This window comes from Halichoerus grypus, chromosome 2, assembly GCF_964656455.1.
Source record: "Halichoerus grypus chromosome 2, mHalGry1.hap1.1, whole genome shotgun sequence".
NCBI classification, from domain to species: domain Eukaryota; kingdom Metazoa; phylum Chordata; class Mammalia; order Carnivora; family Phocidae; genus Halichoerus; species Halichoerus grypus.
The window spans coordinates 39,676,715-39,688,170 of record NC_135713.1 but is presented as its reverse complement, the minus strand read 5'-3'; the positions used below and the strand labels follow the sequence as shown (position 1 = coordinate 39,688,170).

The window sequence follows — 11,456 nt, the reverse complement described above, 5'->3', positions numbered from 1 at the left end:
CAGCTAATTAATGATCCCATCCACAGATTTTTTAAAATCAGCTAAGCAAAACACAGATCCTTATGTCTACCCATGTATTCATTTTCTATGGCTACCATAACAAATTCCCACTAATTCAGTGGCTGAAAACAACACAGATTTATTATCTCACAGTTCTGGAGGTCAGAGGTTCCTTATGGGTCTCCCTGGACTAAAATCAAGGTGTCAGTGGGCTACATTCCTTTCTGGAGGCTCTAGGGGACTGTAAGTTTCCTTCCTCATTCAGCTTTTGGGAGAATTCAGTTCCATGTGGCTGTAGGATGGAAGGCTCTATGTCTTTGCTGGCTGTCAGCCGGGGGCTGACCTCAGCTCCAAGAGGCTTTCTTCCATCTTTGCACATAGCTCCTTACACTGAAAACCAGCAATAGGACATCAAATCCTTGGGCTGCCATTTCTCCAACCCTTCCTGGACAGTTGTGTCCCTCCCACTGTAGCCTGGAAAGATTCTATGCTTTTAAGGACTCATGTGATTACATTGGGCCCACCTGAAAAATCAGGCTCAAAGACCATAACCTTATTCACATCTGCTAAGTCCCTTTTGCCATGTGAGGTAACATATCCCCGGGTTCAGGGGATGAGGGCATGGACATCTTTGGGGGCCATTATTCTGCTTACCACAATCTGCAATCATCTACTCCAGACCCTCTTGCTCCTGATCTTCTAATCTTTCTCTCTTTAGCTGGCCAAGTCATTCACCAGTCTCCATGGGTCTATGTATATTCCAACGTCAATCACTTCTTCTGTACAAAATGGATGACCATTTGCACCATCCAAATCTCTGCCCATTGGGATGATTTCCCCTCTGCACTGTCTTTTAAAGCAGCCCTGAATGGGCCTGTAATGCAGCTGCAATTTGTTTCCAGTGTCTACACACATTGACCTGACCCTTTGAGAACCAAGCTCGGGCTTTTTCTTCTTCCATTAGCTGATCTTAAAGGATCCCCTATGCAGCCACAGGTGTGAGCTGAAGGACAGGTACTAGAGTAAGAGTAATGGACAACATGGTGATCTGGGCTACCTACCCGTATCACTGGCTTGCGTTCTAGTGCTACCTGTGGACTGTGCTGGATGTGGCACTTCCGTTGTGTGATGGATGACTGCTTCCTCCACCTGACCTTATCACTTGGTAACCTAGACTGTGTGGTCCAAGCATGTAGCCTGGACCCACTACAAAGCCCTTTCCTTCTGGACCCAATGCAGAGCTGGCAGCCCTTCATGTCACCCACTCTACCAGTTACAGCAATACTTCCAGGTGAGGGCTATTCTGCCTCCAGAATCTGAAGTGGCTTATCAGTTGTTATACTCACTTTTTAATGGCTGGAGGTACAGGAAGTATTTGGTAGTTTGTTGTGCTTTGGAGAGTATGTCCTCCTTGGCCTCTGGCTTTTGGGCAGCTAAAAATTTTACTGATGTAGCATACTCTAGAATCTTCAAAGAATTTATCTTATATTCTCTGGAGTGCCTGAGTCTTACCAGGGCCTCCAATGAACTGGCTACTTCACGCTCATTTGGTTTGGTTAATAAGATGCCATCCATAGAGTAAACCAATGTGATGTTCTAGGGGATGTCCAGGTCTTTTCAGACTCTATTTGAAGAGAGAATGGGAGAGTTCACACAGAACTGGAGCAAGATAGTGAACACATACCATTGTATATTCCAAATGAATATGAAGTATGAAACTCTCTTTTCGAGAAGATTGTTAAAGAATATATGACCCATACCGTGAACATAGGACAATATTGATCTGCTCTATTGCAGCAGCTGCAACTGGGGCGACTACTCTGTTGAGTTTGTGCCCATCCACTGTCATCCTTCAGGATCCATCTGGTTTCTGCAGGAGGCAGACTGGTGAATTAAATGGAAATAGGATGACCGTCACCTCTATAAGGGGTAAAATAGAAAGGTGGGAGAGGGAAGGTTGCTTGATTTGGGAGCTCTCTCCTAGAATATAGAACTAAATAACCTGGAGAAGGCCTCAGGAGATGTTTTGAGCATGATGCTAGGAAGGCCCAACCAAATGAGGCAAAGAGGCCAGATACTGCCAAGTCATACTGTGGAAGGGGAATTAAAAGGCTCAGAAAAGAGGGTGTGCTACAGTGAATATACTATGTAAAACCAAAAGCCCAATCATGTTATGATTTAACCCTATTTATTGATCTAGTGGCCAGGAGGGAAGAAGGAAAAGATTCTGGAGTGAGGAAGTTGCATGTTGCCTTACAGGAAAGAGACCTCTGCTTCTTCTTCAAGAAAGGCAGGCATATTATTCCTTAGTAGGAAGCAATGGTGCCACTTTTGCAGGCTCAAAAGTTTAGAAGAAATCTGGGGAGTCCATACTGGGTGGGGGAGGGAGGGCACCAACCCAGATGTCCCTATCCCATGTGTCCAAGGCCCATTCCTTTTTAAACCGATGCCCTGACCTTGACATAGTACACTTTCTTGGTTGGGAGTTTAACCTTTCTTGAAACTCAAATACTATGTCAAATTCCTGGGGCTGCTTCCCAGCTTTCTCAGCCCTCCCACTTCAGGAGATAATACCTCTTTACATGCTACCAGGAGGGTCTCTCCAACATTCACCATTAGCTTATAATTGTCAGTTAGTAACACTCAGCTTTTTATCTTTTTCCAGATCACTAAGCTTACCAATAGCCATTCAGTGCCATTGTCCTTAAAATTATTATTTCCCTCATATTCCTCAAATACCTGATAGATAGCACCACCTAATGAATTCTTTTCCAGCAGTATATCATCCTAATTCATCATTGGCTGAAAGTCTTAGCAATTGCATTGCTACCTAGTACCAGGATTTACCTGTGGCTCACCTACCTACCAACAGCAACGGGGTCCCCTTTGCCAGGTTAATTCATCTCAGTGCATGACACTGAGGGCTTCTAACTACAGCACTTTTAGTGGCTGGGGGAGTAAAGTATTTCATTCCTGAACATGGCTGGTATATCACAGAGTCTATCAAGTAATCTTAAACCTTACTTACAAATCAAAGCACTTTGATCCAACTTCAGAAGAGCCGATTTCAGGCAAAATCCTTCCCCTGGAAGACTCTTGAGAAATAAAAGAATGAGAAGGCTCTTGTGAAATAATAAAATAATCTTGTGATCCTTGACCTTCATTTCCTTGGAAAAGCAGAACCCTTTGGAAGATTGTAGCTCATAGGCAAGTAGTCAGTTAATGGTGCTTATTAGTTGGCTACTATGTTCTCTGTCACTCTACTCACCACAAAGGGAGAAAAAAGAAAATCTTACAAGTTTCTAAATGTGTCTTCAAAGAAACAATGTGATTTTTCATCACTGTTGCCAATATTTAGGTTGAGTTTTGGAGTACTAATCCCACTGCTATTAAAAGTTAAAGATTTTTTGTTTTGTTTTGTTTTGTTTTGTTCCTAAAGGATGTTTCTTAACTTTGGCAAAATTCCCAAATAGTCTGGGATTCATACTGGTAGGTACTCTCGGGCAGGCCAAAGTGTGGATCAAATGTACACTGGCCAGCAGTAGGTCCTGGAGAACATCAGGGACACCATCTATCTTGATTCTTCCATCTTTTCAGAAAAGTAGGGAGTGTATGTGTGATATAGAACTACTTCCTAGGGACTTTCAAAGAGCCAGATGTCAAGTCTAGTGATGCTCTCCTCTCCTTCCATTTGTTCTATTGTTCTCTGATGTATCTTATTGCCGGGACCCTGAGACAAAATGGCCTGCCCGATGACCTGGGGCAGGAAAGTAGACAATCTCCTCCAGGGCTGCTTGCAGATACCACGGCCACTCCAGTAGACAGCAACCGCCCAGACAAGGCTTGGGAGCTCCTCTCTTCTAAGGATGTTATGGTTTTCCACCAGGTAGATTTGTTCTAATTGGGGAAGGAATTCTGGAGTTGGGAATAATCGTTCTCTATCAAATTGTCATTTGACCATATGGTTAAGTTAGCCTGCCTGCTTTTGACGAAATTATTTTTGACCCATTCTTTAAGCTGGATAAGCTTCTCCTAAATAACTTGGAAAATAAATTTCCCCTTGGCTTCCCATTGCCTAATTATATAAAAATATAGAAAAAATAATTGTCAAGTCATCCATAAAAATATTGAATAAGACAAAGATCTCTCTATCCCCACTCCCACTCTTATCTATTTCCCATCCTCTGATATTACTCAGAACATTCTTGCTAAGAAACAAAGTACTTTATGGAAATATTCAAATTCTAGCTTTAAAGTTATCATGGTGGAGGAGCTTAAAAGGAGAATGAAGAAAAAACTGACCATAGCTAGCTTTTAATTTGGGATAGCCTCCGCATAAAATGAGTTAATACATGTAAACGCACTTAAATGGCATGTATTGAATGCCTCTTATGTACTAGAAACTGTTCTATTTATTATTTTACATATTGAAACTGTGGCTACTGGCATATTATCATTTCCGCTCTAAGTATATTAAAATGTACCAGGTAATAGGTTGTTTAAAATTCAGTTAATTATAACATAAGTGGTTTTATTTACTTAGATGACAATTTGATGCTTTAGCTTCTTGCTGCCTGAAGAGAATGACATTATATTATATAAAAAAAATCTAGAAAATTGCTGATGCATAACATGTGCTTAGAAAGTATGCCTAGAAAGAATGTCTAGCCATAATGCCCATCCCTTGGGTTTTCCTAATTCTGGGAAAGAATACTTTACTTACTGCCCTATAGGTATTTGAGACTTGGAGCTAACATCCCTCTCCCCAGAGGGTCTAACTTATACACAAAAGCTATTTTTGTCAGACCAGCTATTTAGGAGAGTCTGAAAGTGGAACAAAAAAGCTGGATGGACCTGTCTGGGATCTATCACCTATAACCGTGGGATCATGCCATTCTACTTGAACTCTGAGCCTTGGTTTATTCATCCATGAAATGGAAATGAAAAAACTTACTTCTCAGGGTCCTTGGAATAATTCAGAGGGAACACAGTATGTAAAGGCATGTAAGAAATGCAGATATCTTCACTGCTATTGCTGTCACCATTAGCTGGGATTTTTAGGAGAAGTACCAGCATGAATGATTTCTCATCTGATTCCTCATCCATAAAAATGTGAATAATAATGGCATCTACTCCAATGCCTCTTGTAAGAATTAAACAAATTAATACATGTAATCCCTTAGAATAGTGCTTAGCACATGGTAAGCCCACTATTTAAGTTCAGGTGTTTTTAATTTAAGCTAAATTTCTTCAACCAACTCATAAAGATGTAAACTGGTTTTTTTTTTCCAGAGGAAAATTTGATTTAGTCAAAAGCATTATATCATCTTTTCCTACTCATTGGCCACAGGTTTCATTCTTTATAAAAACTTTCCTTATTGGCTGGAAGAAACCAGGTAAGCTGGTTTTATGAAAAAACACCAGCCTTCACTAGTGAGTGGTGGAAGGCTGGACCCCATGTGGCTTTGGGCAAGTCATGCTCTGAGCTTTGGTTTCCCCATCTGACAAATGGGAATAACATTCCTGCCCTGAGCACCTCCCTGAGTGGTTTAAAATCATACGGGATAATAGCTGTGAGGAGACTCTTGTCTCTTGCGTATGGTATTAATGTTCACAAATAATGCTTGGCTCATCTCAGTCCACATAGGTGACTCTCAGGCTTCTTACTTGACTGTTGGATTGGATGTGAATGAGGTAGCAATTTGAGGTGCTCTTGGGGTTCACTAAAAGTGATAACTCTAGAGGATAGTGTTCAAGTCACTTAATCGTAACACACAAAATCTTCAAAAAATACCATTGAAGGATGAGTTAACCACTTAATGTAGAAATATTGGACACTAAAGCTTAATAATGCAAAGGATTTTAGGGATTTTGACTGTAATGGGCTGAATTGTGTCCCCCCCTCAGATTTGTATGTTGATATGTGAACCTCAAATATATATGAGGTCATTAGGGTGGGCTCTAATCCAATACGACTTCTGTCCTTATAAGAGGAAATTTGGGAACAGACACACATGGAGGGAGGACAATGTGGAAGACACGGGGAGAAGATGACTGCCTACAAGCCAAAGAATTCCAAGGACTGTCAGCAACACCAGAAGGTAGGAAGGGCCAAGGAAGGATTTTCCCCTTAGAGCCTTCAGAGAGAGCATGGCCCTGCCTATACCTTGATTTTGGACTTCTAGCCTCCAAAACTGTGAGAGATTACACTTCTCTTATTTAAGCCTCCTAGAGTGTGGTGCTTTGTTGTGGCAGCTCTGGTAGACTAATACACAGCGTATCGCTAACGTTCTTCTAAGAAGTTCTACATTTGTGGAGCCCGGAGTTGACAAGAAGGGGTGGGGATTGAGGAGAAGGGACAGGCTCCACTCTTCTCTTCCTCAACCAATGCAACTCTGTGTTTACCAATATTATAAATCAAACTTCCAAGAAGAGCTTTTTTTTTTTTCTAGTAAAGATTTGTAGTGAAAAAGTTTGGAAACTCATGCTCTAATGTAACTGAATTTGTCAATACTCCACCTCCACCTCAAGGATCCTTCACTGTTTTCCTCTCCAGGGATTCCTGGATGCTTTCACTCCCAACAACCTACATCTGGGTCTTTGGCTGAAGGCACCTCTCACTGGAGCCAAAGCTCACTTTGCCTGCACATAGAGAACTGGAACAGAGGCAGTCCATAATTAGTGACTGACCTACAGGGGTATAAATACTCCAGCTCCTTTGCCTCTGACCGGGACAACTCTGAGGTGGGAACTGCGCTGTCTTCAGAACCTCCTCATCAGCCATAGCCTGGTGCCTCACCCTTGTCTGGCCTTTTCCCTTCTCTCTCCTCTTCCTTCTCCTCTACAAATTTTCCCTGGGAACACTTCCTAATAAATCACTTAAATACAGGATTTCTCAACCTTGGCACTGCTAACATTTTAAACTTGATAATTCTTTGCTGTAGGGGCTGCCTTGTGTATTGTAGGATGTTTAGCAGCATCCCCGGGCTCCCAGTAACACATCTCCCATTCTCCTCTCCTCTCTCTCTAGTCATGGCTATAAAAAATGTATCCAGACAATGTCAAATATCTCCTGGTAACAAAATTGTCCATTCAAAAACCACTGTTTGAGTATTACAAATGTGGATCCTTGAGTTCTGGGAGTCTGCTAAAGTAGAAAAGAAAGGATTAAAAGCTAACCTTCCTGATTCCCAGGCCACTGGTTATTTCTTTCCATGACACTTGTGTTCCCCAAAACTGATTGTAAGAATCACTGGTGTTGTTGCTGGGGGTAGGGGCAGGGCAATTCGTTTTAAATGCAGATTCCTAAGTCCCTTTCCTGAAGAATCTGACTCAGATTCTTCTGAGTCTTCTACCGCCCTGGAGGAGGGTGGTAGACTTCAGTGATTCTTTTGATCAAGCCCAGTTTGGAAACTTAAATGCTGATTCTCAGATTGTAATGCGAGAAGGAATCATCATGTGCATGGTATGCATGGTATGCATACAAAATATAAATTCCTGGCCCTTCACTCTGAGATTTTGACCCAATTTAGTAATTTTTCCGAGTCTTTCTGATATAGGTGGTCTGAAGCAATTGTTATAACACTTTCCATTAAGTTCTTTGTTAACACACAGAATAACCTTTAGACATATGTTAAATGAACTTCTCCCTCAGCTGACATCAGGTTTCCCAGAAAAATGCACTCATAATATACTTTAACTCTTTGGTATTTATTAATAATTTGTGTAATGTTAGTCTTCTCTAAATCACAAACTCCATGAACTCAGGACCCACCTCTGTCTTCTATCTGGTTGTATTTCTCAAGTCAGCACTGTGCCTTTCCCAGAGTGATGCTCAGTAAATGTCTGTTGAACAAATGACATTACACGGTGGGGTATGCAGAAAATGCCCCCCAAAGATGTCACCATTCTAATCCCCAGGAATTTGAATATGTTCAATATGAATATGAATATGGATGTTACCTGGCAAGGGAGAATTAAAGTTGCAAATAGAGTTAAGTTTACTAATTAGCTGACCTTAAAATAAGGGGAGTATCCTGGATTATCCAGGCAGGCCTACTGTAATCACAAAAGTCCCTTAAAGTGGAAGAAAGAGGCTGAAGAGGTCAGAGTCAGAGAGAAATCTGAAATGCTACACTGCTGGCTTTGAAAATGGAGGGAGGGGCCGTGAGCCAAGGCAGCCCCTAGAAGGTAGGAAAGACAAAAAATGGATTCTCCTTTAGAGCCTCCAGGATGAACAGAGCCCTACAGACACCTTGAGTTTAGCTCAGTGAAACCCATTTCAGACTTCTGACCTCTAGAACTGTAAGACAATATATCTGTGTTAAGCCACTAAATTTTTGGTGATTTATTACCAGCAGCAATAGGAAACTAACCTAGAAGATAATGGAAATACTAGGTCCTGGTAGCATTTATTTATTTTTATTTATTTTTTAACGTCTTGATTTTTCAAAAAAGATTTTATTTATTTATTTTAGAGAGAGAGAGTGTGAGCAGAGGAAGAGGGAGAGAGACAATCTCGAGCAGAAGCCCACTCATCGTGGAACCCCATGTGCGGCTCGATCTCACCACCCATGAGATCATGACCTGAGCCAAAACCAAGAGTTGTTCACCAGCCGACTGAGCCACCCAGGACCCCTTGATTTTTTTCTTAAGTAGACTCCATGCCGGACATGAAGTCCAATGTGGGGCTTGAACTCATGACCCTGAGATCAAGACCTGAGCTGAGACCAAGTCAGATACTTAACTGACTGAGCCCCCCAGGCACCCGGGTAGCATTTATTAAACACCACCCCTCCAGGCACTTTACCACTATCCTTCCTTGTCCTTATAAGGAGGTATCATCCTACTTTGCAGATGTAGCACCAAGAGGCTCAGAATGGTTATTAATGCCTTTAGCACCTGGGACAGCTGGGCTGGGCTGCAGACCTCTCAGATCTACACTCTTTGATTACCAGTACTGTTCAAAGTGTGGCACCCAGTTCTGACTGATCCCTGTCAAATAAATACAGATATTGTGACTGTGTGTTCAGAAACTTTTTATACTAGTTTTCTTTTATTAAAAAAAAAGATTTATTTTATTTATTTTAGAGAAAAAGAGAGAGAGAGCAAGAGCCAGGGGAGGGGCAGAGGGAGAGACTCTCAGGCAGACTCCCCAATGAGCACAGAGCCCCACACGGGGCTCGATCTCATGACCCTGAGATCATGACCTGAGCCAAAATCAAGAGTCGGACACCTAACCAACTGAGCCACTCAGGTGCCCTTAGTTCTTTTCTTTTTAAAAGTAATTTTGAAATGTAATTTTATGTCTGTTGACTATAGTAATAAAGGAGTGGGGTCTCATTTTATATGTCTTTTTAATTTTATTTTTATTAATTTATTCTTATTGTTTTTTGTAAAAGTATCAATTCCCCATGGCTTAGAGGGGGGTAAAAAAAAACTGGTTCCAAATCTCAGGAGCTTTGAGAAGCAATGCACAGACCAAAATGTTGAGATTTGGGGTTGGGATGGGTCCTTGGCTCTAGCCTTCCTAGTCCCCACAAAGTGATGAGAGTGTGGAGCCTGGCCCAGGGCTCAGGGCCTTCCTGGGCAGGGTCTGGTGAGCAGAAGGCAGCCTGGTCATTAGAAATGGTCTTTTCCCTGGGCGCAAAGCTTTCCCAGTTTGGCTTCCCAGTCGTACCCCGAGCTTTATCATTTCCACCTTCTCCTTTTAATTTCAATAAAGGATTTTCAAGTTTAACTTTTTCTTCTCTTTCTTTAGTCAAAAAAAAAATTTTTTTTTTGTGAGAGTGCATGCCCCCCACATATTTCACATGGCCTGCATTTTTATGAATCCAAGAATAAATGTATTTTTGGCTAACAACTAGGAAGTATTTTTAGACTCCTAGGGTTGTATTTTTGTCTTTTGCAGAGCATAATGTGAAGCAGATGCGGTTGCATGCAACACTCTCATTCTGCACCCGGTCTCAGATGTTCTGCCGGCACACTGCACCCCCTGAGAAATACATTAACACTTTAATAAAAACTGATCTGATCTGAAGTAGCTCAACTGAGGGGGCTGCACTAGCCAAAGAACAAGGAGCTGAGATCTTGCCTATTTCTTCAAACTGCTTTGGGTTAGCTGCGTTTTGACCTTTGCTTTGCAGGGGAGAGGGCTTTTGCAGTGGAAATGTTCAGGAAGCAAGTCAAGGAGAGCACAGAGGGTGGTGGGAGTGGGGGTGAGGCCAGAAGAGACTACTGAGGGTAGATGAGAACACCCCCAAACTAATCACTGTTTCCTGCTGCGACTCCCAGTTCCATGACAGAGCAAGACCATGTCCTAGCGGAACCTACATAACAGAAAGAACCCTACCAACCTAACCCACTCACAGAATCTTCCACTTATCAACAGATCTGAAAGCAACCTCTGCCATCATCTACTTCAACATCCTTCTACAGTCACGGTCAAGGCCAACATTCGGGTCTAGCTTTGCTTGGTACCATCACCACCTGTGAGTAGGTTTCGTGAACGAAATCAATACCCAGAGAAGGTAAATCTCTTGTCCAAGACGACAGAGGTCAGAGGATAACACTCATTTCTGTACAGTCCAGCAGGCTTGCTGTCAGGACCAATACAGAACCCTTAGAATGTTCCTGGTGTGAATTCAGACTGGGGACACATTTTTCTCCCTGCTAGCTGAGGGTGAACCTTAAAATACGCCAGCGATGATGTATGGTGATTAACATAATTAAAAAAAAAAAATACGCCAGTGGCGTTTCACTTGCTCTGCAAACAGGAATTCTACACATTTTATATCAAGAGATCCCGGATCACAGTAGATGAGAAAGGTTCATATGGCCAGAAGGGCTAAGCCCCTGTGAGCATTTTGAGTTATCTTATTTCACTGTAGAGAGTGAAGGCAAGGTGGTGGAGGGTTGGCCATGGTTAAAATACTTCAAGGCAGAAGGTTATTTCAACTCTGCTATGATTGGAGCTAGGTAGGCATATTTGCTCAATCCCAAGAAAATAAAGAGTAAAAGTTAAGACCAATATTAAAAAAAATCTGGCAGGTGTTCCAGATTTAAGTCCCTATTAGAATCAAAATTAAGGAAATATCTACAGCTTTCTATGGCTAGAAACCCAAGTCTTCTCTTCTCTGAAAAATCTTTTGAGGTTTGGGAATAGCTCCAGGGAGAATAAATGGAATGTAATTGGGATGTTGGCCTGTCCATATCTGCCCGGAAAGATGACCAGCCTGCAACAGTGGCCACGAGATTCACCTCACAGACGGGCGGCCTGAACCGTGAATGAACTCTGGGATGTAGCTCGAAGAGCTGGCCACTGTGGGAGGACATGATGGGGCAAGTGAAAAGCCTTTTCAGAGCCTTGTTTTCTTCACATGGAAGAGACAGTGATGATACTTCCCTCACAGAATCGTTCTTACTCGGCTGATTGACAGTATAGATGAATATTTAAT

General features: G+C 42.1%; 1 long non-coding RNA gene across 1 annotated transcript in view; it reads right to left on the bottom strand.

Annotated features, from left to right (window-relative positions):
* Positions 1 to 3,044: 3,044 nt before the first annotated feature.
* Positions 3,045 to 11,456, bottom strand: part of LOC144381078 (uncharacterized) — a 34,809-nt gene continuing 26,397 nt past the window's right edge. Inside the window, exon 3 of the long non-coding RNA XR_013445548.1 lies at positions 3,045 to 3,095. This is a non-coding gene — a long non-coding RNA (uncharacterized LOC144381078). The remainder of the gene's footprint in view (positions 3,096 to 11,456) is intronic.